This window comes from Epinephelus moara, chromosome 19 (genome assembly GCF_006386435.1).
Source record: "Epinephelus moara isolate mb chromosome 19, YSFRI_EMoa_1.0, whole genome shotgun sequence".
Classification (NCBI taxonomy): Eukaryota; Metazoa; Chordata; class Actinopteri; order Perciformes; family Serranidae; genus Epinephelus; species Epinephelus moara.
In genome coordinates, this window is record NC_065524.1 from 7,392,826 (window position 1) to 7,420,653 (window position 27,828).

Genomic DNA, 27,828 nt, shown 5'->3' on the forward strand with positions numbered 1-27,828 from the left:
GCACACGCAAACCTAGTCAAGTGTTTCTGTTGTTCCTCCGTTACTCCAAAATTATCTGTAAGCATTGTGAAAGCTTCAGTGATGTCATCCTCAGCTTTGAGGAAGATCTTGAACCATGTTACCTTATGCCTATATAACACTACTTGACCTAAGCCCTGATTTGCCACTCGCAAATAGTTTTTGGAGCTCCCTAACAGGCTCTAGATAAGAGTGTTGTCAGTGTTGTCTTTGCACTTGTGAAATTGGTGTTTGAACGCTAACTGATCAAAGATGTGAGGCCAAAGTTGCCAATGCAATGCAGATACACTCCAGATATCTAGCATGCTGAGTATCTGGACCTGTTGGGGACTCTGTTGTCAAAATACAAGACACAGGTCGAGAACAGAGACAAGACCTGAGCCCTGCGGTTCTCTCAAAAGTGTGTTTGTGTGTTTGAGAGGGAGAGAGAGAGCAGAGACCACGGGTAAATCTAGATGGCTCACTTCAGATTTTCCCCCCCTGTATATGTGTCACATGGGTCTTGCCACTGCCCCGCCCCTTTAGGAGACAAGCAGTGGTCTGAAGTACACTGAAGTAACTGCTGGACCCATTTTCACCGTGCCCTAACCCTCCTAAACATACTGACACTAAAATGGCATTTTCAGACTGACAAATCAGGAGGAAATTAACTTTGATTGAAACACGTCTCTCTTTTAGCAACGTGGTCATAAAAGTACTGATTGCACTTTCTTAGGCCATGAAAATAACATATTGGAATTCTTCATTTAGGTTGTGTGGGCCTACCCCTAAATTGCTGATGACAAATGATTGTCATTGCTGCTCTCCCCCAGGTGGAGGCGCTGTAGCACAAACAAACAGAGCTGGTGTCTGAAGGTTTTTCTGAAAACAGGAAAATAAAGCAACAGTGATGAAGCTGCTGTAACACATAAACACACTGTTGTTGAGTGTGTGTGTTGTCCCAGCTGTTAGTTGAACAGTGTACAGAGTGTAAAAAGACTGGGTCCCGCTGTGTTACTCAGGCTGCACTACAGCGTCTATTCACAGGCGCGATTCCACTACTGAGCGGCACGGGGGCTTTGACCTGCTCCGTCTCCGACCTGGGCCGGTGCACCCCTCCTTAGGCGACCTGGTGGTCCCGGGCTCCCCCAGGAGCACCATATCGATACCGAACTTAGTGCGGACACCCGATCAGCACAGTCCGCTGCAGCTCAGAGCTCCTGAGCTCAAACGATCCGCCAGCCTCAGCCTCCCGGTAGCTTGGATTACAGGCGCGCGCCACCGCACCCGGCGAGAAGTAGCTTCATTCATAGAGGTTTTGGGGTTTTGGACAAACGTGACGTCATCAGAGAGCTCGCTTCAGCCTCCTTCAGTCTCTCTAAAGCTGTGACAAAGATGTGCAATGACAGTTAAATTATGATATAATAAGGTTTTAAAAGCATTTTAACCTTTTATGGAATCTAAACCTGTTTATCTGGTGATGTGTTGATAATATCTGAGTCTTAGTGAAGCCTGGTTCTCAGCTGTTTTCACTTGTTGTCTAATGGGGCTCCCTGTCAGTACTGTGTGGATGTGTACAGACTGTTTACACCTTCTGACTCTTTGGTTTTCACATCACATCTCATCTCACATCCTTATGATTTTTAATGATTAATTTTAGACTTTGTTAAAACTGATAACATTTCATCATGAGAGAGAGAGAGAGAGAGAGAGAGAGAGAGAGAGAGAGAGAGAGAGAGAGTAAACTTAAGATCATTTGACACCCACCAACTTTTTGATGAACATTTTTTCTTTTTTCTTTACAAACAGCATTTTGACAATTAATCTATAAACATAGGCTACTGCGGTGCAGTTTAGCTTTAGTGTTGAAAATGTAAGACTATGCCTCTGTGCCTGTGATGGCCTCAGCCTGAGGCATTATGGATTCCAGTTATCCGTCCATCCATCCCAATCTCATGAACGCGATATCTCAAGAACACTTTGAGGAGATTTCTTCAAATGTGTCACAAACATCCACTTGGACTCAGCAATGAACCGTTTCGATTTTGGTGGTCACTGTGATGCCACAAACCACATTGTTGGCCATAACTCAAAATCCATGCGCATGACAAAATTGCACAAAAATGTCTGAAAGGATCACATGATGAACTGATGACAAGTTTAGATCTGAAGCATTCATGTTTTCACAGACATGGATGTTAACTGTAACTGCAATTTGCCATACAAACGCAAGCTGATATTACTTGTTTTTCCACTTAAATTCAGGTTTCAGTAGTGACTCATGTTGAGGTTTGAATGTTGGATTACGCCACATTACACAGTCATCAGAGCTCCTTATGTCCTGCTAACAGTCACATTCACACCTGGATCAGAAGTTCATGATTTTGCTGAACTGAAATGTTTTAATTCTAATCATGGAGAGGACCATGTGACTCATTTGAGACACATGTATAAAAACACATAACCCTCTATTATAATTTTCCCCAAATTAGTAGAACAAGACTCTAGGGAACCTTTTTAAACAATTTGGTTTGATGAGTTCAGTGTTCAAAGTTCTGTAATGGTTTCACAGCAAAGGAACAAAAGTTAAATAATATTTTCCAGTTTGTACTGAGTTACAACTACACATTTTACATTATGTGGACGTGTTTACTTCTGGTGAAGTCTGAGGACTGGCGTGGTTTGTTGCCAGACCTGAAGTATTTTTCTCTTTAAATGCTGATAATTTATATTTCTGAGTTTGAACAAGTCAGCAGAATTAATTCAGTTATCTCATGACACAGATAGGTCGATCATTATGCACAGACAGGGATTTTATTGTTTTGTCATACAGAGATGAAGAAATCTTAGAAAAGTCCTGTGTCAAAATCTAGTTTCATGATCTTAATTATTCCAGTTTCCGCTGGGCTGCTGGTGCATGTTCCTAAAATAATTAGTGTTTAATCAAATGAATACAATCAAAGCCACACATGGGAAACCTGGAGCCAGATAGTGTGAGTCAGCTATCTGATTCATGGGTTCGTGTATAGTCTGCTGTGTGCTCCGTACTTGATGGGAACTTAAAAGCAGGTACAAGGACATGAACAGAGACTGGAAAGTGTAATTAGCAGTAATCCAATAGAGCCCAACTGTAAACTTTTGCCCCCGGGCCCTCGACAGGTCAGTCTGACCACATGTGCTTTATATAGATTAAATTATATATGTTACAGACAAATAGCAAAATCACTGTGTAAATTCTACTCAAGTCTATCCTCAGTCAAGAAGCCGCAGTGCTTCATGATGTCATAGCGGTCCTCCACCACCTGGGGGTGCAGCAGGACAAGACAAGTCAGGGAGAGAATCAGAGAAGGAGCAGAATAAGGACAAGTGGCATCATACAGAAGATGATTGAGAGCAGCTGCATACCTAAACTGATGAAGAATGTCAGTGTAAGAACTCTTTAATGACTCACTAACATCAATATGTACAGATCTGATGGCTCACTGGAAAAATAGAGACTTCTGGCTCTTTTTAATGACCTACTTTAACTTTCTAAAAAACACAAAGGCCCTTTTCACAGCAGACATGTTGAGTGGTCATAGTAGGAAAACACAGATGTTCTAGTAACATGAACCATGTCTGTGTTTTATTCAGCTGGAAAAACAACAGTTGTATTTCACTGTGTAAAGTTGCCACTGAGGAGAAATCAACGACACAATGTTCTTCAATGTTCTTGAAATTCTCAAATTTCAGACAAAATGAGTCTCATATCTTAAAAAAAATCTCATTTTGTGACATCTCATTGTAAGAAAAGTTAAAATATCCGAAATACCCCATGTAATTAAAAGAAATCAGTCTTTCAACTTTGATTTACAACTGACAGCACAATAATATTTTATCTATCTTTTCTCTTGATTCCCTGTGACAGACAAGTCAGAGGTCAAGATCATATAAGCAGAACTTGTTTGGACCGACTCAAAGGTTCAACATGTAAGATTTAGGGAGATTTAGTGGCGTCTAGCGGTGAGAATTGCAGTTTGCAACCGGCTGAAACTTTTTTCCAGGAGCTGAATTATCCACAGACGTTTCTCTCCAAACAAACACACCAGTTGATAAAAACAGGTAAAAACAGTCGGAGACAGGCTGCTCGACCAGCACCTGCTAACGTGTGCTCCCCTTTTTTCCTCTGATAACTTAAGATCCAGATGTTCATTAGGTTTTTCGGGAGCCAAATTATCACAGAGGTCTGTTCCTCTCTAAAACAAACGAACCCGGTGAGTAAAGCCAAACAAAAACACAGAATAAAGCAGTTTCATGTGACAAATCAGTGTTTTTCTGATGCTGCTCATCATGGAGGGGCTTCTAACCAAGAATGGCCCGGAAGCAGGCTGCTGCCATGATTGGAGACAGATCATCCTCAGGAATTAAAAGAAACCTGGAGAACCCCTTTATCAGGAATGGGTGACTGAATTCGGCAAAGTAGCAGCATATGAAAGGATGTCGTATAGCATGCAGGACAGAAACATATCTCCTGAAGTAGGGCCTGTATTTTGACACTATGTATGTACCAGTGAAAAGAATAACCTAAGGTACATTGTCTGTAATGAATAGGTTTGAAATATGATAGGCATGTGACTCTGTTGTAAGTTGGATTTTATTTATTAAATTTTATGTATTTATTTATTATCTTCTTTTCCCATTTTCTTCAGATACATATTACTTTAAGCTTACAGAATTCTAAATATTATACCTTGTCATTTCTATCTTTGGATAATAATGTGTATAGTATATGCATGATTTGCGAGCGACTCTATGGGTAGGATGACCCCTCTTGGTTACAGGTGGGACGGGTGGGGGGTATGTTTTGTTGTTGTGATGGACTGTTATTTTGCAGGCCATGTGATGTAACTGATTTGAATATTATAAAATATATTATAAAATAAAAATTTCAAGTCATAAAAAAAAGAGAATGGCCCTGTCTGATTCTTATTTCCAGGTGATTATACCCTAAAGAAAACATATTTATTATATTATACATTTCATTTTTGCCAATATATCCTCCTAAATCCTCCACACTGGACCTTTAAAGGAATACGTTACTTACAGAAAGTGCAATCCAAGTCTCATTCATCCAGTCGTGTGCTCAGTGCTTCCCAAACACCTAACTATTTAAAATACTTTCACTTAAACAGTCTCATGCACGGATGAGGAGCACGTCTGAGCAAGTGTGTGTGCTCGAACCCCGCTCAGTGGAATGCACACGATTGCACAGCTTCGCTACCCCTATGTGGAAATGTTAGCAAATGTTTAAGTGAAAATGCATGTGTTTGGGAAGTACTGAGTGTAGGACTAGATAAATGAGACTTGGATTATACTGCATGAGTTATGTAAGAGTTTGTAAACAAATGTATTGATATTGTTTTATTATTATACGTGGCCCCCTTTTACTCCAGTTCATCAAGAATTTACTCTGTTTCTGGATTCTTCGTTTACTGTGGGAAAACAAAGTTTCCTACACGAATTCAATGTAACGGGGTGAATAATTGATATACAAATGATGTGTTAAGGTATCCTTTAAACCTCGGCTTTCCAGATGAAGAACAGTCTCGTTGTTCACTTGTGCCACTGTACCAATAAACTGCTACATGTTATTGCATTGACAAAAAATGCATTCATATCCTTCCAATTTCCTGACTTATTTTCTCACTTAACCTCATCCACAACCACCAACGCTCTGTGTATGTATAGTCTATTTTGCACGTTACCCAACCATTGTCAAAACTCTAAAATTCACATTTTAAACCTAAGAAGAGGAGGAAAATACACTAACTCCTATTTTGGACACTAAGCATCTGTTTTAGTTCCTTGATGGCCTCTGTGAAAGACTTGTGCCCGGTGAGGCAGAGCCCAAAATTTGTTGTAATTGTATGAGACGGTGTGGTGTGTTTTTGTTTGTCTTCTTGTCACTCTTCCAGCTGGTTTCCAGCCCGTCACTTTTTCTTCCACCTTACTCTCCACTCCTCAACCCCACAAAGGAATCATTTTCCTCATGGAGGTGAAAAATTTATGTCCATCAGCCACATGATCACGTCTCCTCTGGATGCATCGAGTGCTGGGTGTGTGAACATAACTGCAGAGGACTGCCTGGCATTGATCAGGCATGCACTACCACCCTCTCCCAGGTGTATTAGCAGAGAGGACCAGTGTGATGTGGATGACAACATGTGGCCATATGCAGACGACAGGGTTGGCTAGCACTGCTGTATTAGCTCTCCTTTACATGCACATATAATGAATATGTACTCATTTTGTGTTGCATTACTGGAATGACTAGTTTAGGAAAAGAAGGCCTACTGAAGCAGCATTTGTGATTCTTCATATACTGTAAGATGACACAAGCCATGCATTAAAAAAGATACTGACAATAGCAAATAATCTTCTGTTAGAATTTGTGTTGCAGTTCTTTCTGATCGCCAGCAGAGGTCGATGCAAATCAAGGGTTACCTCATCTCATAATCTAATCTTGTATATCACTGTATATCAATCCAAAGCAAGTCCTTTGGGTGGTGCTGGAGCTGGGAGATGTGAAAGAAGCGGGTGCAGGGTTGGAAGAAAACAGGAGGGAGGTAGTTATGGAAGAGTGCTGCCTCCCATGTCCTTCTGCTAAGGTAAAGCAGGGAAAGCACATGTTCAGTATGCATCCAAATGTGTACCTGTAACTGCATGCAGGCCTGTGTGTGTGTATGCGTATGTGTGTGTGTCCTGCAGTTCATTCAAACAAACCTGCAGCTGACTGGTTACATGAGGCGCAAAAACTCACAATCATGTAAAAGCTTGTGTGCTCAACAGTGAGTTTATAATGACATTACGTAACATCACTGAATATCTGACTCCTGTAGCGTAGCAGTGAGGCCTGTAGTGACACTGTGTGTTTGTGGTACTGAACTGTGAATTTTTCCAAAAGAATTCGTAGTATTATTTGATACCATACCAAACATCTCAGGGAACTGGTGTGTAACTTCCTACAATAACATATTTTTACTGATATTTTGGTGTGTTTAACTATGTAATGTTCATGAAATTGACACACTGTGTATCTTTACCTGTAAATGTGAATGTATCTCTATGTTTCCACGCCAACATTCATATTTACAGGTATTTTTTTCAGAGGTATGGACTCGAGTCACATGACTTGGACTCAAGTCACAGATTTGATGATTTTAGACTCAACTTGACAAAAACAAATAAGACTTGAATTCAGCTTGGACTTAAACACCAATGACTCGTGGCTTCACTTGGACTTGAGCCTTTTGACTAGAAAATACTTGATATTTTCCCCCCAAGCCCCAAACTTAAAAAGCATATGATTAAAGTCTTACGTCCCTAGTCAAGGCTGACAAGTCCCAAGTCCTAAAGTTAGAATTTGGAGTCCTCAGCAAGTCAGAATGTGCTCTTCACCAAATGTAATGCCAGTTAACAACAGAGTAATAATATATTAAGTTTACAAAAATCATGAATGCTTTTTAAAATTTGTATTTGTGAAAACAATTAACTTAATCATAGTGTTGACATTGAAACAACAGAATTAATTTTGTGTGTTTCTGTCTTGTCGTGTATTCAACTCATCTCATATTGGAAAAATGTTTCTAACTTTCTCCTCCCAAATCTGTGAGAAATTTTCTGTGAAACCATTCTTCCTTTAAAGTGATATTGTATGTTTTATGCCAAATGAAATAAAAAGATTAACGTTAACATTAGTTAATTCAAGAAATGAAGGGAAATTAAGTGATTGGTGGCAAACTTTTTGAATTACTGACAAAACTGTCAAAACTAGATGATAATAAAGCAGGTAAAACATCCCTTTCATAAGTGTTTAAAAAACCTTGAATGATATGAGTTACAAAACAGGAAGCAATTTGTTTCCTCTCCCGTGTTGAATATTTTATCTAATTCATATTCAATATTTAAATATTAGTTCATATTCATATCACAGATTAATATGTAACATGTAGCTGGACCCGCCCAGCTGTCTTAAATGGTCAATGGGAATGGTTTCCGGACACGGCTCGAGGAGTTGTCGTCCCTTTAAACCACACACTGAGGGACGGTGGAGGGCTGCGTGACTGTACCCGCTTACGCACGAGCGCCATTGGCCGCCACCGCGGTGTGGGCGGGACACGACACTCTGACTCACCTCTGAGTCACTGCACGACATGTCTGTCACACATTGCCTGCTGATGCGTTCAGGTACTGTGGGCATACATAAATATTTTAAACTGGTGTCAAATAAATATCCCTACTGGTGGAGAAACAGTGACAGATTAGAAGATTAGTCACAGAATAACCAACTCTCTCCAGCAGGGGCAGCCTAAACGCTTATAACTGTGTATTATAACCTAATCTTTACGATATTGGTAGTTAATTTAATAGGCTTTGTGTAGAATTGTCAAAATATTTAAACTCCCACACCTGGAGGTAAATGTTAAATTAGTCCTCCATTGCTTAAACTCTGCATATTAACCGAATTTTATGAGTTATTGACCACCTACGGACAGAGGGATTGGTTGTTCGTATTTACTATCTGTCTCATGGTCTTTAAATGCAGCACCAGACTGGCTGTTCTTACATGACTTCGCATTGGCTGCGATCTGTGACATTGGAGGCGTTAGACTCAGCCTGTACGCGGTCCATCACTTCTTGGGGTGAAATAGAAATTAGACATCTCAACAGTAGCAGACTGATCTTTCTGCCGGAACCAAACATCTCCAAAGCCATTTCTTTCAAATCTATTTTTCTACTTTAGCACCGTGCTGGACGGATCTGCCATAGAGGGTGAGTCCCTCAAACTGCATCTTGAACTCTTGTACGGTGTGTGGTGCTCTTGGTTGTGATAGGAAGTTATGTTTCTCTGCCCTCTCTGTCTTTACATGGAATTTAAAGCAACCGCATTTTGTCTCCTTAAGTAAGCACCGTAAACATGTTCATAAAGTAGCTCTTAGTATGGTAAACATGAGATATGTACGGGTCCAATGAATGGACATGTACTCTTGCCTGCCTACGTTGGTGAACGCTTTCACAAGCGGAAAAGCGCTGCGTGGAATTCCCGTTACGCACAATTGTATCGCGTGTGGACGGTGTGCCGCCAAACTGCACTGGAAAAATGGTTGTTTTTAGCATTGTGCTTATTTCTGTAAGACAATAAACGATAGAACAACCCTCTAGATATATTCTACATATTAAATTGAAACTGCTCTTCAAATCGGCATACATCTCACACACCAGATATGACTCATTTTTATATGGTCTTAAATTTTGGAAATTGTGCCCCTTGTACCGACATTCTTCTACTGACTCAGACAGGAGACTGCCGTAACGAGCAGGGTGAATATATTCTAAAAGTTGAAATTACATGAACATGTGATATGTTCGGCACAGTATTTGTATGCCGAATTTAGTAAAATGATCGTAAATATTTACATATATTTTATGTTCCGTTAGATATAGCAGCATGCCCATAAGACAAGATACACAACGTGCTTGATTTTTCAGAGTCCAGTTTGTAAAGAGTGAATACATAACCTGTCGGTTGGATAAACTGGCCATGGTGTTCTCTGTTGTCACTCCGAGGAAAGCAGCGCTGCTCTGCTGCTGCTCTCTGCATTATATAACCAAGTTGTCTTTAAACTCTCACACACACACACACACACACCATCACTGACTGATCTGCTGCTGCGCTGCTCCGGCGCAGCACAGCATTCCCTACTTGGGCCTGATCCACACACTGGTGTTAATAACGGTGTGTGTGTGTGTGTGTGTGTGTGTGTGTGTGTGTGTGTGTGCTTGTGTGTGCTTTGATGCGTAGTGTCATTGAGTTCAAACTGAGGGGGAAAATTACTGTAGGATAAGGAGTGTATTTCAAGTTATATTCATTATAATGACTATCAGTAGTAGTAGTAACCTTGTAGTAGCAGTAATAGATGTAGTAGTAGTTGTTAATGTTCACGTGAAGCTCAGACACATTTACGTTTGCACGTGCACCCAAACACTAGACCCATACACATATAAGCTGTTGTTATGATGCTGTTACAATGTTTCTATTGTGGTTTAATAGTGGTGCTGTGATTATTTATTGTTGCTGGTATGAACTCATCAATCCCGTAATGTTTCCATAGAGATTCACTCTGTGTTAGTTGTAAGCTACTCGTGTAGTTGTGGAAAGTCCTTTAGGCTACTGCAGTACCATTTGTACTTTACTTGAGTATTTCCATTTTATGCTACTTAATAAGTCTATACTACACAACATTTCAGAGGGAAATACTGAAGGCCTACTTTTTTCTAATGCATTTATTTGACAGCTATAATGGTTACTTTTTAGATTAAGATTTTGCTTAGAAAAAAACTATAAAAAGCTATACATTCTGGAAGATTTGGTGATCCTCTACATTTGTGAAAGTGACCTTTTACCTAGCAGCAGCCTCTGGGGCTAAAAAAGGAAGCCAACGTGGATGTGCCAAAAACTGCAGTTCCTCTAATGGCCACTTGAGGCTGGCTCTAAAAGCAAGTCAATCATCATAGACCTCCATGTTAAAGCTCCAGTAGGCAACATTGTTTTGATCTAATTGAGTAAAAATTTTATAATATCCTCTAAGCATAATGTAAATCAAGTGGTCCGAGACAAACAATAGATTTCTGCATCTCACCATGGCTCTGTGTTCAGCCTCTAAAGAATCAGGATCGTGCCGATGTGCTGTGCATCAACCAATCAAAGGTCAGCTCAGACCACTGCGTTCCTATTGGCTGTTCTACTGCATTCCCGTGCCGCCGGCAGAAGGGGAGAGCAAGCGGCAATGGCGAACAGTGCACCAGGTAAAATAGCTATTCCAGCATTGGCTACAACTGCTTACACGGCTAAACCCATAAAAGGAAGACAGAACTCAGTTACCCGGAGCCCCGGAGGAAGGGTAAGGGGGTAGTTTGTAATACTTTTGTATGTAGTTGGTGTGTTTTATATGTAGTGGAATATTTTTACATTATGGTATAGTATGTTTGAATACAGTTCTCTTTGCTCATGATGACTGAATAGCACTTAACAGGAGAGCTATGTGATCACTTTTTCTCCTCTGATAGAAGATACAGGATTGTCTGTAGTGATTTTGATTATGTGCCCTCATATTTTCATAGCATCCATATAAGGTGTGCACTCTCTGTATGGGTACTGCATCAGTCAGTCACCGTGTCTGCCCCATGTTGGCCCGTCCTGGATGAATCAGTTGCCGTCAAATGGCCACAGGGGCTGACGGAACTTTGTCAACGGGATTACACCAGCAACCAGGCTTCTAATTTAGCAGCTAATCCAGATTAAGGTGCCGTGGTCCGTCTGTGTTCCCAGCCTGAGGCTCAGACGCTGCAGCCCGTCTGGCAGACAGAATCAGCAGCCATCCAGCATTCACTGTCTGTGTCTGAACACAGACACGATACATTCAAGACCCCAAACTAAGGTCAGGTCCCGACATCTGTACATCTGGAATCTTTTTTGCTAATATAGAGTTTTTAAACTCCCACTATGGACAGAATAAATTTGATACTGACGCCTGTCTGTGGTTTTTTATCAAATCTGGACTCAGTTTGGAATAAATTTGGCTCGTCTGCCGTACTGAACTGTTGATCCATAAGACAAAGCAGCTGGTTCTCCAAGTGAAATATGGGTGAGTTTGTTCTCACTTGACCAAATGAACTGAATTTAATGCTCCAAAGTTCAAATGAACCACTCCACAAATGAGGCTGAAATCTTAATGAAATGCCTTAATAAGCAGCTGACTGTCTCTGTGGCGGCAGACAGCCATCTTGGTGGGAAGAAGGTGCTTGGAGAGACCATTCACAAAGATTTCAGGCTCTGTTCCCGCCATGTTTGCTCAGAACGTCCTTGAACGGGACACTAAACTCAAACTTCCTCATTAATTTTGTTATGAATGGCGTCCCAGGATGCACTGTATTCACAGCATGCAAAACTGTTATAAGATCCTCCTCTGTGTTGAAAATAGTGTATTTATGTGTCATAAAGGGGGATAAAGTGTACCAACTTCTGTGTAAGATCAGGGGCAGGTGCTATATTTCTCAGTGAGTTTCAAACCACTAACTGCTGGTTAGTGCCTCTGTTTTTTCTGACCTTCTCGTTTTAATGCATTTGGCATTCAGTATGGAGAATCTGACAGAGAGAGGGAGAGAGAGAAACAGAGAGAGAGAGAGCTCTGTGAACTATAAATAGACAGTGGGAGAGTGGTTGTGATGATAGCATCACCACACAATAATCCCTCAGTAGGACTGGCGTTGCTCCACTGCACTACCCTCGCCCTAACAGTGAACAGGTATCCCCTCTAAGCAGGGTTATCTGGTGAACCTGACTCTCTGACCCTGGGCTCAGCTTCTCTGTGTGTAGATGCTGTATTAAGCTTGTTAATGTGGACCTGTGGGTACAGCAGCATGTTTCACTCCAACCTGAACAGTCTAAATTCAGCATAATCCTTTTAAATTTGTCGTGTACGGGGTCTTACTGGTCAGTCAGACAGCAGACGGAGGTGCAGACCGTGTTTCTGTAAAGTTGTTGAATGTCATGCTGGACCCTCACTGTGGCTCCCATCAGCTATCACTCAGCAACAAAATATTGACTTTTATCAGGTCCAGTCCCCAGATGGTGCATATTGCTCTTGACTTGGAAAAACTTGTTTTGCCTATAAGCTCTAGGTACTGTTGGTGAGCTTGGAATTGGCTGTTCGCTAATCCCGCTCTCCCTTAAAGGCTCATTTACGCACAACATCAGATACGTATGCAGACACAGACCGAGCCGTTTGTCTGTATCATGGATGTAGAAAGAGAACTGGATATAGCGTTGGAAATGGGGCCTGTTCATTACAATGAAAGTTGCTCAGTGGCGCATGAAGCCAAAAAAGCTTGATTTCTGCAGAATGAAATCACCCTGATCTTCCACACTGTGAGCCAATAGAGTGAGCACACTAGAGACTTATGGCAGCTGAGCTTGAATTACGCTACACTGCCCCCATGATTTCAGGTGGTACTGCTCTGTTTATCCATGTGCTTTCAGAAAACTAGCACAAGTACAGATGAAATGAATGCAGAGTATGGACAGAAGGCTCCGTCCATGTCAGTTTACAAATCTAATGCTTAGCACGTTGAGGTAACAAGCTTGCTAGCTTGCTAATTATTGCTTATGCTAATACTGCAGCATATATCATGGCAGATAAACACAGTGTTTAGTCAAAGACGAATAGAGCTTCAATTTTGTTTTCTTTGGAAAAATTCGTAAAGCTGGTTCACGTCTTCATCCAGTCCAAAACCACAAGATGTTAATGGATCAGTAGGAACAGGACAGACATGAATACATGTTGTAGCAACTCTTTGATCAAATGCAGTGTATTTGCTCCTACTTGTAGATTTTTGCCATTTTTTACTTATTATGTCACGAGTTAGCAACTGAGAGGTCTTTATGGCAACAAATTGTACAGTTCTTTTTTGTCAGACTGACAGTAGCCTTTGCGCCTTATCAGTGATGCAAGTTTAGTCAGCTTCATCACTTGTCAGTCCACCATCACAATAGGCGATCTAGTGATTGTGTATGTGTGTGTGTGGCAGCTCTATATTCTCAGTGCCTTTACTTTGAGCAGAGTGTTCACCATCACCCCACCCCTTCAGGCACTGACCTCCTTTTCATTACTCACACAAGCAGCACCTTTTCTCGCTTCTTTCCCTCTCTTTCTCTCTCGTGATTGTGTGAGTGAGTGTGTGTGTGTGTGTGTGTGTGTGTCGCTCCATATCCAACTTTACTTAAAAGATCAACTATGGAGAAAAACGGAGGGTAACACAAGACATTTCCTCACACTAGTGTTTAGATTTTATTTGATACTTCATGTGTGGCTGTGCTCTGTAAATCAGCATGGAAGTACATTCTTGACATTGGAACAAAACAAAACAAATAAAAAAAACCCCTCAAGCTCCCCATATTAGCTTTCAATGTCAATATCATATATAGGACTGCTTGCCTGTGTTGGTTTTTAAGTTACAGTGTGATAGTTGAAAGCTCTGACAAAAGCTAGTAAGTGGACCTTGAGTTGGTATTGTTTTGTCAAATCTGAGTTGTTTTCATTTTTAATTATAAAACTGTAACACTGTTGTCAACAGCCCACAAGCTGGTAATTTTAATCGTTATTTTACATTTATTTAGATATTTTTTTGTTTTACTGTAATTATTAAAATCATTATTTTATATATTTATTTCCATATAGACATATTTTGATATATTTTCCAACAAGCAACAGTGTTGTAGCTGCTTCACCATTTAAAATTCTGTTATTGGAGGCTGACTTGTAGCTCCCAGGATAGGCGTCACAATACAATCATGATTCATTACCACATTATACATGTTGTTTTCCGCGGTACTTACAGTATGTTTATGATGTGCATCACATTGCACTTAGTATCTAATGACTGTGGAAGTATTGTGCCGCATTCAGACATCCCGAGGAGACAAGACTAAGTATAGATCTGAGGCACATATACTGTACATGCAGAGCACACACACACACACAAACGCACACGTGAACAGGGGGATCGGATGTCAGAAGAGCAGCGTTTGCAGAGCAGGCCTCTTAACGAGAGCCAAAAGAACAAAGTATTAATAATAGATTAGCCTGCATTCAGAGAGAGAGAGAGAGAGAGATACACAGTAGATCAGCAGATAGATAGATAGATAGATAGATAGATAGATAGTAGGGCTGCCACTAACGATTATTTTCATTGTCGACTAATCTGTCGATTATTTCTTTGATTAGTCGACTAATCACTTCATCGAAAAATGTGTTAAAATGTTGAAAAATGTCGGTCTGTCTCGCCCAAACCCCAAAATTACATCATCTAATGTCTTGTTTCGTACTCACGCTGAAGGGTTTTAGTTCACTGTCACGGGAGAGTGTGTGAAGCTGCCAATATCTGAACGTAAGAAGCTGCAGTAAGAGTATTTTGGGGTACTTTTATAGTACTTTACTATGAAAAATGACTCAAACCGATTAGTCGACTACTAAAATAGTCACCTATTATTTTAATAGTCGATTAGTCGTCGATTAGTCGACTATTATTTTAATAGTCGATTAGTCGTCGATTAGTCGACTAATCATGGCAGCCCTAATATATAGATAGATAGATAGATAAACTCCTCATTGAAAACATGCATATTAAACATCTAGTTTATATCTATTTAAATGTTCCGATTTGAATACAGAGTCTAAATGAATTGTTAAAGTTGACATCTGCACAGTGCTTGTTGAGAAAATAACACTTTCGATTTGTACATAAATTAAGACACACACACACACACACACACACACACACACAAATGTTGAGTTGTTGAGCTATTATCATGTTACCTCCCTGAGCTCAGTGACTCATTGCTCCACTACCTGTATAGTAGTCCATGTTACATCATGTCCTCTGTTGGAATACCCCCTCCCACACACTCTTCCTCCCCTCTTGTGACAGTGAGATTATGCTGCTCAATGCTCAACATCATGTCGGAGACTTACAGAACAAAAGCAGTGATAACATTTCACATTCATACTACACATATATCAGCATGTTTCTTGTGTTCAACATGTGTGTGTTCAGCTGGTTTGTTTTAATGTCCCTCCCTGTTTTCAGAGGTGATGAACATCTTTAATGTCAAATGGAAAAGATGGCAGACATGAGGTTCCCACTTGGAAAAGCTACTCATCTTAGTTGTCAGATGATACCTGTGAACACTGTGTTTGGCAATTGGCTGATAAATACCTTCAGTCAAGTGTCTTGTCGATATACTCATCATTGATGGATCTACTGAATGCACTGCCCACTAAGTCAAAGGATGTTGAGTGTGAAAACAATCAGTGCACAAAAAGTCTTCACAGCTTCACGTTATCAAATTTGAACCATCAATCTGATGATTCATCTGATTTCAAAGAACAAGAATGAAACTGTGCAGTCCTACAGGTCAAATGTGCTGCAGCCTACAGGCCAGATCCAGCATTTCTCAATGAAGTAGAAAGATGTGCATCTAGCATCTTTTCAAAGTCTTTTTTAAACTACTGTATTATATGGGAAAACCATGTTAAACAAATTATTAGTATTAGCAGTATTATGAGTCAGCAACTGAAAAATGTCTTGGTACTTTTCTTGCAAAGAAACATTGTGTCTATTGAGTTATTGTAAGTTGCCAGCAGCTCTTGCTCTGCAGTACACCGTGTGCACAAAGCTTCTCTGTCTTTAGGACATTTTGTTATTCATTAAATCTCTATCTGCAGGGGTGCATACAAAGATATTTTCAGTTTTTTTCTGACATAATGGATGTGTATTGCTTGCTTTAATAGCCGTTACTGAAAATCTATACTGATACGGTATTCATATGTAACAGTGTGTACGTCTATATTCAGAACTCCCACAGGCTGTGCAGTATTTCATACACCACTGTCACTAACATAGTATTGCATTAAGCACTGTAGTGCCCACATTGAAAAAAAAAAAAAAAAAAAAAATCAGCCGTGGCAAATGTTCAATGAGTGAGGGAGTGTTAACAGGCCAGCCCTGATATTGGGTTATTTGGCTTGCAGCCGCTGTATGATTATGGCCTAATGATTATATACTTTGTTGTACAGTGCTGTGTCAGCTTGGCAGCTATTCAAGTGGCTGATATCTGTGTCAATGGTACAGAGTAGCATTTGGGGAGATTACTGTTTGGGTCTCTGACTGAATGATGATGTGTGTAACACCATAATTTGGGTCTTTGTGTGGAAGCAAGTTGTGTGCTCGGGGCAGAAAATTCACACATCATTCCATATTGCATACAGATGGTCATGTACGCACATATAGTACACTGTTGAAACAGCTGAAATGCACTAGCTGCTCCGGTAGGAAAGTGTTTCATTCTGCCTTATGTTGCATTGCTCCCTCATGAGGGCAGAGACAGACTGTGCATTGCAGAGGTCCCCGAACTGGGGGTCGGGATCCCCTGAGAGGTCTCAGGAAAAATCTGAGGGTCACAAGAGAATAAACAAGATAGGAAAGATGAGAAAAAATCACAACTCCTAAAAATAATTTTGTCTTTAAATCTCAAAATTCACACATCACTCTTTGGTTGACCTGTTCACTCCCTATCTGAGTCAAGGGTCTAAGGACAGAGGGTGTTTTATGTCGCACAGATTGTAAAGACCCTTGAGGCAAATTTGTAATTTGTTATATTGGGCTATATGAAATTGACATATGATAACATGTGACAAGGTTAAGCATTGCTCAACTATGTAGGATCACAAGCCACAAATGTGATAAAAATAGAGTGTAGTTTGTGGAGTGTGTGAGTTTGGCATTTTTGCTGTCTCCATCTTAGTTGTTTGCAGCCAGAAATGACCATATTTGGAAGAGAAGGTGGAGCTGGAGAGAGGCAAGGTGTGGATCTGACTGAGAATCTGAGGACACCACTGTGGAAGTGTCCTTTTAATCACAAGCCATGCCCTGAAGCATACCCTGCTTTATACACTATTTCACTCTAAATGGGACCATAATTTAAAAAATAAACATCATGTTGTAGTGAAGAAGACTTGAAACTAGTGATTGAGACCTTAAAGTCATTAGGAAAATGTTTACTGAGGTAATTAATCAAGTACGGTCAATTTTCTCATAGACTTGTAAACAATCTGAGTCAGCCCCTGCTGGCCATTAGAAAGAATGCATGTTTAAGGCACTTCTGCATTAGCTTTACTTTTCAGACCTGGAGATAACCCCATGGTGATGAACCAATTGTGTATGTCTGGTCTCTTGTACTGACAGTTATAGGTGGAATATAGGCCCCTCCTTCCTGTGCTTATGATCTAGTACCTGGTTGCCACATTTTTATAGTGTCCTGCCCTCACACCCTGCAGGCTGTTATTGGCTGGGGTGCTACACATGTCCTGAACACAGCAAAACAAAAAATACACGCAGATATAGACAGGGCCACACACCTGTAGTGAAGGTGAATGTTGAAAGGGATTACTTTTGTGTGAGCCTGTATATCATTTTTCAGGAAATCCTACTAATTCTGCCTTTAAGTACTGTAGATTTGCACTTTGATTGTCTATTATCCATTTATCAAAATGTGCAGATTGGGTTTTGCACGCTACAAATAAAGATCTAAATGTGCGTGTGTGTGTGTTAGAGAGAGCTGAGGCCAGTTCTCATGACTCTTGGCTGGCTTGTTGTGTAGCGGATTTTTCTGTTCAATAATTAATGTGGAGGATAACGTGTTTGTGTGTGTGTGTGTGTGTTTGTGGTGAGGTGGTTGTGTTTGTTCTGGGTTGTATTGTGTTGCTTTGTGTTTACTGGGACTGGTGCTGGGACCGTTTGCAGGGCCAGACTGGGCCACCTCTAAGGGGTTTGGTTTAGACTAATGTAGAGGAGACTGGCACGTACTGTTTTGCACTGAGAAGAGAAAGAGAAAAGAAGATATACTTTACTAATCCCCAAAGGGAAATTCATTTTTTCACTTTGTTGTCATGTACACACAGCCCTGAAATACACACACATGCAGAAACAGGACCTATACATGCACCTTGATAAACTGATACCACTCCAAACTAGTACCTCTCCAGCTACTAGTCCACACTCCCTATTTTGTCCTGACAGGGACTTGAACTGGCAGCTCTCCAGTTCCCAACCCAAGTCCCTATGGGCTGGGCTGAACTGGACCAGACAAAGATGGTTTAGTTTTGAACCGAACCTAACTGGACCACTCTGGACAAGCTTGACCTTGGGTGGACTGAACTGGACTGAAAGTAGACTGATGTTTGAGCAGTGTGTTTAGAAAGGATCAGACCAGATGAGCCTGGAGTTCAGATCATTTTCCCCCAATTTTCCATCCTATTTACTGTTCAAATCATGAAGCCTGCAGAAGTGGTTCAGATTCTCAGGTTTTCCACATTGTGTTGTTTCCAGAAAAAATCTCACTCCATTTCACTTTCCCTCTATTTGTTTGCTTGAGCAGTTTGGGCTGAAAAAGCTTGGAAGCAACACATTTTTCTTACAGGTTTGGTTTGGCTCACAATCACTGTGCTGAAGGAGAAAGTTAAACTAAATATTTAGTAGTCCGGTTTGTTTTTTCCCCTCCAGTCACTGCCCTGCTTTAAATGCTTTCCCTCTGATATTTTTAAAGATGAATTTTATTTGGTTGCACAATAGCTCCTCCATTTTAGTCCTTGTGCTGCAGCTGTCCCTTAAATTCAGCCTGTGTGTTCATGTCTCGGACATTACAGCTACAAGTGAAAATATAGAAACAAAGAAATGTAGAATCGATAAAAACATAGCAGTGTGTACTGACATCCATGTGTAATAAAACTGTCTGGATGAGATCTGTAACACAAATCGACTTTTGTAATGCTTTGTACAGGGTGTGCCGATTCACATGTGACCATCACAGAAATATACAAACCAACAGACTGTTGCTGTCATGTTGTATGTGATTTCACTGGGGTAAGCGAGATGATGATGATGATGATGATGATGATGGTGATGATGATGCACAGGAACAAGAGCAGGATATTTGTCTATTTTTTCAGTTTGCTCAGTTCCCATAGCCACCTGTTATCACATGACCCAAGATCCATATTTAGGTCGTATGATGAAAACTGATCTATCTCCATGTCAACTGAGCAAACTCCACCCCCTGAGACAGGCTATGATTGAAAACTCTGTAAAGAACTAGTAAGTGGACCTTGAGCTAAGATTGTCCTATCGAACTACTGTTGCAGAGGTAAAGAAGAAACTTTAATGCTCATCAAAAAATAGCTTTCAGAGCTTTTGACAGCATCTGGTAGTCTTCATTCGGCAAATGGGACCGTCTCAGCTCAGGTGGTGTCATGTGACCCAAAACCCAAGTTGTACTTTTTGCATCTGTTTGGCTGCAATTGTCTGCAAAGTACCATGTGACATAAACTCTGGCATCACTCCATGTCTGAGGGCTGCCCAAAATACTCAATGTACTGTACAGAACCGTGTCCACTGTCTGCCTCTGCTTTTGGACTACATCCAGCTTATACACGTGGAACTTCTGTCACATGATACACATGATAACAAGTGTTTGTAAATAGGGTTTGGGCGGGGGGATTCAAAGATAATCTCCTGGTTGATTAACTTTGACCTCTTCTCAGTCAATGCTGTAACTGACATTTGCTGCAGAATACAACATAAGTAGCATCTAAGATATTAAGAACATGTACTGAAGCCAGTGAAAGTGATACTAATAATAGCATGTCATATCACCACCTTCTTGTCTTCTGCCACAATTGATCTAATTAACAAGCTGAATCACGTCAAGTGTCCACCATGGACTGTATGAAAATAATGGACATAAGGCCCGTTTCCACTGAAGAAGTTCCTGGTACTATTTGGGGGGCAGGAACTACTACAGGAACGTCCTCTTGCTCGGCTCTCTCAACCGTCATGTCTCCACTGAGAGAGCGGAGTACGAGGAAGGTTCCTGTAAAGTTACGGGCTCTGGATGTGACGTCATCGTTGCGCGACCATTTTGACCGGGGCGACGTAGGGACATTGTTAGCTGTTAGCCGATAGCGGTGTCTATAATAACTCAGTAAATGGCCCGTGAAAAAAACATTTTTTCCAGCGGATGTCTTAGTTACAACATGATTGAGCTAACTGGAGTAGTTTCATGTCGTATCCGACAACGGGAGGCTTTTAACAGATGCTGTTGTGAGCTGTCCCTGTCAGCTGCAGCCACTACTGATGCTTTCCAGACATCGTGATTTCCCATAACTGAATAAATACCACACATAGCAACACAAAACTGCTTTGCTAGCTCAATCATGTTGTAACTAAGATATCCGCTGGAAAGAATATTTTTTTCACGGGCCATTTAGTGAGTTTTTTTTACATGGCGGCGGAAGCTATATGAACGAGCTAACCCTCGTCTGCTGAGTTTTAAAAATGCCGGCTATTTTGTAGCTTTCTGTTCACGTCACATCCCTCCTTGAGTATATCCAATCAGCACCAAGTAAACCCCAAGCCCCAGCCAGGAGTCTTTCGGGGCCGTTCTGAGTACCTACCCCGAGGCAGGGACTTGTTTAGCCCCTGTAAAAGTTCCGGAACTCTGTCCTTAGGGGGTGGTTCCTGCGGTGGAGACACGCACCAACGGCCCCGGCCCCGTAAAATTACCCCTTAGTTCCTGCGGTGGAAACGGGCCTATAGACTCCATGACTTCACCCATTGGTTTGTGGTCTCCTGTTTACAAGCCTGCATTTGGCATTTTGGCCATCGCCGTCTTGGTGTTTTGGAGCCAGAGGTCACCATATTTAGACAAGATGGTGGAGCTAACCCTAACGCCAGCTGCTAGCTTGGTTAGCACGGTGCATTACAGTGTATGTTCAGCTGTGATAATGCCAATGCTAAGGTTTACAACCATAAAAACAAAATGTGCTTACTGGAGAAACTGAACATACGACTCCATATAGGGTCTTTTAGTACAACCAAATGCCAAACAATTTTTTTAGGCAAGCAAAATGTTACAATTAACGTAATAAACTGAAAACACACTGAAGTAGAGACGACTACGGCTGCACCTGTACTTTGTAAGTCTAAGGTTACACCATGGTTATGTTGCCTAACCAGTGTTGTCACTAGCGACTTGTCAATGAATGGGACCCTCCTGTCATTCAAAGCAGCCACGTCTTTAATTATGAATAGCATTTTGAAAAGGTGAGTTATAGCCTTAAGTAATTCACCCCCCATACAGTTGTCATGAATGTTAAAATTAGCTATAGAGACCTGATGTAAAGTTGGGCAACTCGCTTCTGGAGCCAGCCTCTAGTGGCCATTCGAGGAACTGCAGTTTTTGACACTTTCGTGTTGGCTTCATTTTTCAGCCCTGGAGGTTGCTACTTGGTGTTAGCTGTAGAGATTTTTGGCAAAACGTCACAGACTTCCACATAGAGACGGGAAATAAGAGGGAAGTAAGAGGTCAGAAATGCAGCAGCACTTGCAGCTGCAAACTTGTTGCCTTACCATGAAATAAGCTGTTTTAAATGGAAAAACATGTCATCCTTGTGATTTGTGTCAATCTGAGATCTTCATTTGGGGAAGCACTCCACCTGGACAGACACATTGCACTTAAGGCAGTTAACATGCATCAAAGACCTCTTGCCAATGTCGTTGTGGTCAGGATGGGCCAGCAGAACCAAACCTTCTTGTCCAGGCAGATGCATACAACATCATACTGAGCAGAAAAAGCAGTCTTTTTCTTACACCGTATGAATTTTATTAGGAAAATCACCTTTATTATCGTCATGCCAACAAGAGTCTGAATGATTATGTATACAGTGAAAATAATAAAAATTAAGTGTGCAGTTCCTTTCAAACTACTTAACCCAAAAGCAATGCGTTGCAAAGCACAGTTCAAGCATATTCTCAGAACTGCCACCTCTTCCTCCCACTGGAGTTTGCCAGCCTGAACTTTGTTGTAAGAGTAACACATATGAGCTTGTTGCCTTTCATAGTGTGCAAGTGGCCCAAACCCACTGGGGGCCTGAAGGCTCCAGATTCACTAACTAGCAATTAGTTTGTGATAAGCTAATTATAAAGTGAAACTATAGGGATTTAAAGGCAACCCCAGCTTTATAAATGAATCTTGAGGATGTTGTTTTGAAATCAAGCCTTTATTATTTATGTAGAGCGGGAGAAACAGGGATTGGGGGTCAAGAGGGGCCTACAGTGTGTTAATCCAGCCATGGTCATTTAACTATTAAGTATTACTGAGATTTCTGGTTATTTACCCAGATGGTAAAAAATACGTCTAATGGATGATGAAAACCTTCAGATTTCTAACTGAGTTTTATTTTGACAGAATATACTGTGTTGTTTGCATCGATACCCACTTTCAGCTATGAGGCACCATTGCAATTCAAACCACTACTTCATTATCACGACAGCTGACTGCAACAAGTCAGCAGTTTTTCTGAGGACTCTCTAAAGCATTTTCCAAAATTTTGGAAAACAGGTCAAAAGAAGCAGGCATTGTGGGAGTAAATAGTTACAGTAGTCAGAGGACTTCATCACAGAATAACTCGTGGAATGCATTGACTATCACACACTGATGATATATACCAGAGGATCTCAGGGGGGAGTTTAAGTGCACACATAACCATGCAGGTTTCCTGAGCTGTGGTTTGCTTCAGGCTACTTACAGAATTCAAAATAACAATGGAGCTCTGTTTTGGTGCACAGTTGCAGTTTTTATGTATATACTGTATGTGAATGTGTGAGTGTGTGAGCACCACAAACACAAACGGTGCATTTACTCTCTGCTTTGTGTCCACTTCTTTTTTGGCCCAACACATGTTCATCAGTTTTTCCCCAAATATGTTTTTTTTTTTTTTTGTGGAGAGCAGAGTGTGGACAAAGGACTGGGTGTCTCGAGAGGGTGCTGGGGAGGGGAGAAGGGGATGATGGGTGATGGGTGGGGGACTGGAGGAAGGGATGATGGGTGGGAGTCTGCAGGGGACGGCTGGCTGGCTGGCTGTTTGTGGATGTGAGTTTGGGGGGGCAAAGGTGGGGGTACGTGTGTGTGTGTGTGTGTGTGTGTGTGTGTGCGTGTGCGTGTGCGTGTGAATGCATTCATCTGCATATCTGTCTGCATGTGTCTAAGAACATGCATATACTCATCTGCTCGTGAACCCGTCTGTGTGTGTGCGCATTGCCTGCCTGTTCGTAGGCTTGTGTGTGTGTGTGTGTGTGTGTGTGTGTTCTTTTGTTTTGCTCTGGGTTGCTGGGTGATGGGACCAGCTGGGAGGGCTGAAGCCATTCACTTCCCTTCTGCTACCCTGAAGGCAGCCAGCAGGGAGAGGGAGGGAGGGAAAGAGGGAGAGAGGGAGAGAGGGGGTCGAAAGAATGAAACGGAGGAGGAAAGCAAAGCAGAGGTGCGGGGGGGGGGTGTTAGTACCTTACAGCAAAGAGACAGAGAGAGAGAGCGACTGCAATCAAATGAAACAGAAAGAGACTGACAGCGAAAGCAGAGGGGTGAGGAAGTTTTGAACACAGCTCAGAGTGAATGAAGAGATTCATGAAGGAAAGTGAGGGGGGGTTGAGGGAGGGAAAGTGTGTCAGGCTGAATCGTGATAGAGCAGCGGAGCTGACTCAGCCAGTCTGGTCTGGCGTAGGAGGGCAGCAGCAGGGGAAGAAGTAATTGAGTACTTTGCATGTAATTGGATAACTATAATCAGATTACTTTTTTCTAGTATATCAACATTAAAACATTGGCATATAAGAGGGTTATAGCAATAAATTGATAACACTTGATAAGTGTTCTCTGCTACTTTAAAACAAGACACATCTGATTGCAGCAAAGGACTGTGACTGTAGAATTCTGATCCTTCTGATTACAACAAAAGTAGAAAAACAGTTCTGTTTCTGATCTGAAACACAGACTAATGCTAACTACCATATTCTGTCACAGTGATGCTGATGAAATCTGGTCACATCAACAACATTGCAATTAAAGTGAGAGTGCGTAACTCTTTCTGAACATAGTGACCACGAGTGACATTTACAGAATAATGCTAGATGCTAAAGCATAGTGTCACAGCAGCACAGGCAGAGAAGAGTGACAAAGTCATAAAACTAGCTGAATAATTTTCATTTCACAGCAATATCCATTTAAAGTTTGCTAACATTGGCTAACATTAGCCATCATAAGCTACTGGTCATCCCAGACCAAATAAGGCAACAAAACTCCTGAGTGTATTACTGAGCAAGGGTGCAATTTATTACCTTCCAGGAGACCTATTACACTCATTTGCAGGTTCATACTTTTTTGGGTTTCTACAAGAATATGTTAACATGCTTTAATGTTAAAAAATCCCACTGTATTTTCCTCATACTATCTGTGCTGAAACACCTGCATTCACCCTCTGTCTGAAACACTCGGTTTTAGCTCCTTCTCTTAAAGCCCCCCCTCCCCCTGAAAAAGCCCAGTCTGCTCTGATTGGTCAGTGTTTCCCGCTCTTCCACATCTGTGCTTTTGGTGTCTCTGAACTGTCATTGACAACACTGGCAACCAAGTTTACAGCTATTCCCGATATTAGCATGTAGCTACATGTAGCATTGAACAGAATATGAACACTTGCAGTAGTGTGCCTGGAGCAGATGACCAAAGACTTCCATTACAAGCTGACATTAGCTTGACTCAGAAATAGAAAAAACATTGGAAAAAAGTATTCAGAACAGTGTGAGGCCTGAGGTTTGTGCTCACAGGGATTACTTTTACAAAAAAATAAAAAATAAAAAAAACTTTTAATATGAATATCTGACATTGTAACATTAAATGCACAATAGGTCCCCTTTAGTACAGGATAATGCTAAATACTAGAACATAGTGTAACATTAGCACAAGTATAAAAGTATCATTAAGGGTCAGGTGAATTGACTAAATGTTGTCAATTATCAATATCTACTTAAAATTTACTAATTTTGGCCACCATTAGCTTCTGGTTGCACCAGACAGCGAAAGGTTCTAAAACCTTTGAGGCCACATCCACATGAATAAGTTTTCATTTTTAAACATTTTAAGATGATCTCCGTACACATGAGCATTTTAGCATCATATTAGAAATAATCATTGTCCATACTAACACGTCTGAAAACACATATCACATGACCATTCACATACACTGGACGTGCGTGTACCGAAACAGGAAGCAGATTTTCTACTCTGCAGGTGGTTGCTTAGTTACAGAAAACACTACGGAGATGAGGAAACCAATGACGAGGTGGAACTGTTACTGAAAGTAACGTGTGTCAAGCGGTCAAAGTGGCAGAAAAAAGATTTATGCGGGGACATATAGGAGTGTTACAAGGAGCATTAACCATTGCAAGAGGAAGCCATGGCAATGGAAACGGAGTAACGATAGGCTAGCCACAAAAGAAGGATAAAATCACAAAAGGTTTGTAAGTCAGGCCTAGCTATGATCTTTTGTCTTGACAGGTCGTGACTGATAAGACCCAGTTGGGAGCAAATGTGGGTGCCTGATTCGTAGTTTCCATTCTCCGTATCTGCCTGTCCAGACTAAAACACAACCCTGAAATTTTCAATTTCAGCAGCGTTCAGAAGTCTTCATTATAGGAGTTCCAAATAGCAAGAGTAGTGTGGACACTAGGTGTAAGCGTAGCTATAGTTAAGTGTGGATGTGGCCTGACTGTAGTGAACTGCAAAGGGGTTATTTCTTATTTAATTGAACAAAACTTATCATTTGTAAGAGTGAGAGGGAGAATGGCTTATTCTTTCAGAAGTTACAAGTCTCTTAACTTCTTGAATAAATGAATAGATAAGGACGACAGTTTGGTCGCAGCTAGTTGTTCTTTTGAAGGTACAGATGGTAAGGATACAAAAATAGACTCTCCTCAAAGGCAGTCTTGATGTTGCAGTTGGCTATAAACAGGAAAAGTGATGCAAGTAGTTGTATGAAGAATGAAAAAAAACTATAACTTTACAGAGAATTTCAGACTCTACATACTTTCTCATACCTACCTGGACAATCACTGCATTAATTGGATGTTACTGATGGGTCGATGGTTTTGGAAAGTTAAAAATATTGTAGGATGCAGCCCTGCAATTCCAGCTTCAGAAAGGTGTGTTTTAAGACTCTGTTCAATTATCTAACAAACTCTTCGTCTGAAGCTCAGGCCTCTATTGTACTCGTAGGGAAAAGATATGTACTGTACAGTTCCGTTCTGTACATTTACTCCACTTATTTGTCTCAGGGTGAACCTTCATTCTGTGACTTCTGAATTACTCTTTCTGTTACTTATAAACACTTCTGTAAACTCAGACATCCTCACTACGGTGCAAGAACTGTGTTTTCAAGGGTAACCACTGAAAAGAATGTTTTCTGAAAACGTTGCATGGATGCAAGGCTAAGGAAGACAGAAGTGCATTTTCAAATTCATCTTTAGTGTGGACGTTCTAACACAGTGACTTTTCAGATAAGAGATTACTTTACATAAGAAGTCTTAGGGAGCATGAAAGGAAAGTGAACCTCTACTTTTTCACTCCCAAGTTGACCTCTGATGATTTTTATTTCCGTAGATGAGACTGTTTTCTTTGCTTTTGTCTATCCTTTCCTACTTTTAGCACGTTGTTCAGACTATATCCCTGATATGAAAAAAAAAGAGGACAAATAGCAACAGCAGAGCTCTCTGTGGATGTTGTGGCTAGAAGGGTTAGTAAAATGAAGCTGATTGTGGGAGGAAAAATTGAGAAAAGAAAGATGGATAACCTGCTAAACTGTAGTCGTTGGCTAGTAGTCTGTAAAGCTGAACTGCTTTTCTGCTTCCTTGTGCCATAGCTTGTGAGTCGGCTCGCTTTCTCTCGAAGATTAATGACCTTCCTGTTTTCAGCTACGGTATCTCCCTCCACAGAGTTTTCACTGCAGCTCGGTTTGACTTGAAGTGCACTTTAAAAAACGCTGCAGAATTTATTGTTTGAGGCAAGACAGCGGTGAAGGTATGCGGGAGGGAAGACTGCACACACACATCTAATGATACAAGAATGAATGCACCAACTATTATTACTCTTTCTACTGCTATGACTTTCACCTATACTGCTGATAATACCGCTACTATCACTTCCAGTATTACCACCACCAGTACTTCCTCCTCTGCAACAACCAGCACTACCTCCACTCCCATTCAGACTGCTTTGACTGGAGCTAACCCAAATTGCAAAAAATAACGTCAAATTGTGGGAACCGAATTCTCCACTATCAATGTGTTTTTGTTGAG

At 41.0% G+C, this 27,828-nt stretch overlaps 1 protein-coding gene across 1 annotated transcript in view; it reads left to right on the forward strand.

The window, feature by feature from the left end:
* Positions 1-8,646: 8,646 nt before the first annotated feature.
* Positions 8,647-27,828, forward strand: part of LOC126407181 (SERTA domain-containing protein 2-like) — a 49,250-nt gene continuing 30,068 nt past the window's right edge. The window contains exon 1 of the mRNA XM_050071872.1: positions 8,647-8,808. The gene's annotated coding sequence lies outside the window, so the exon portion shown is untranslated. The remainder of the gene's footprint in view (positions 8,809-27,828) is intronic.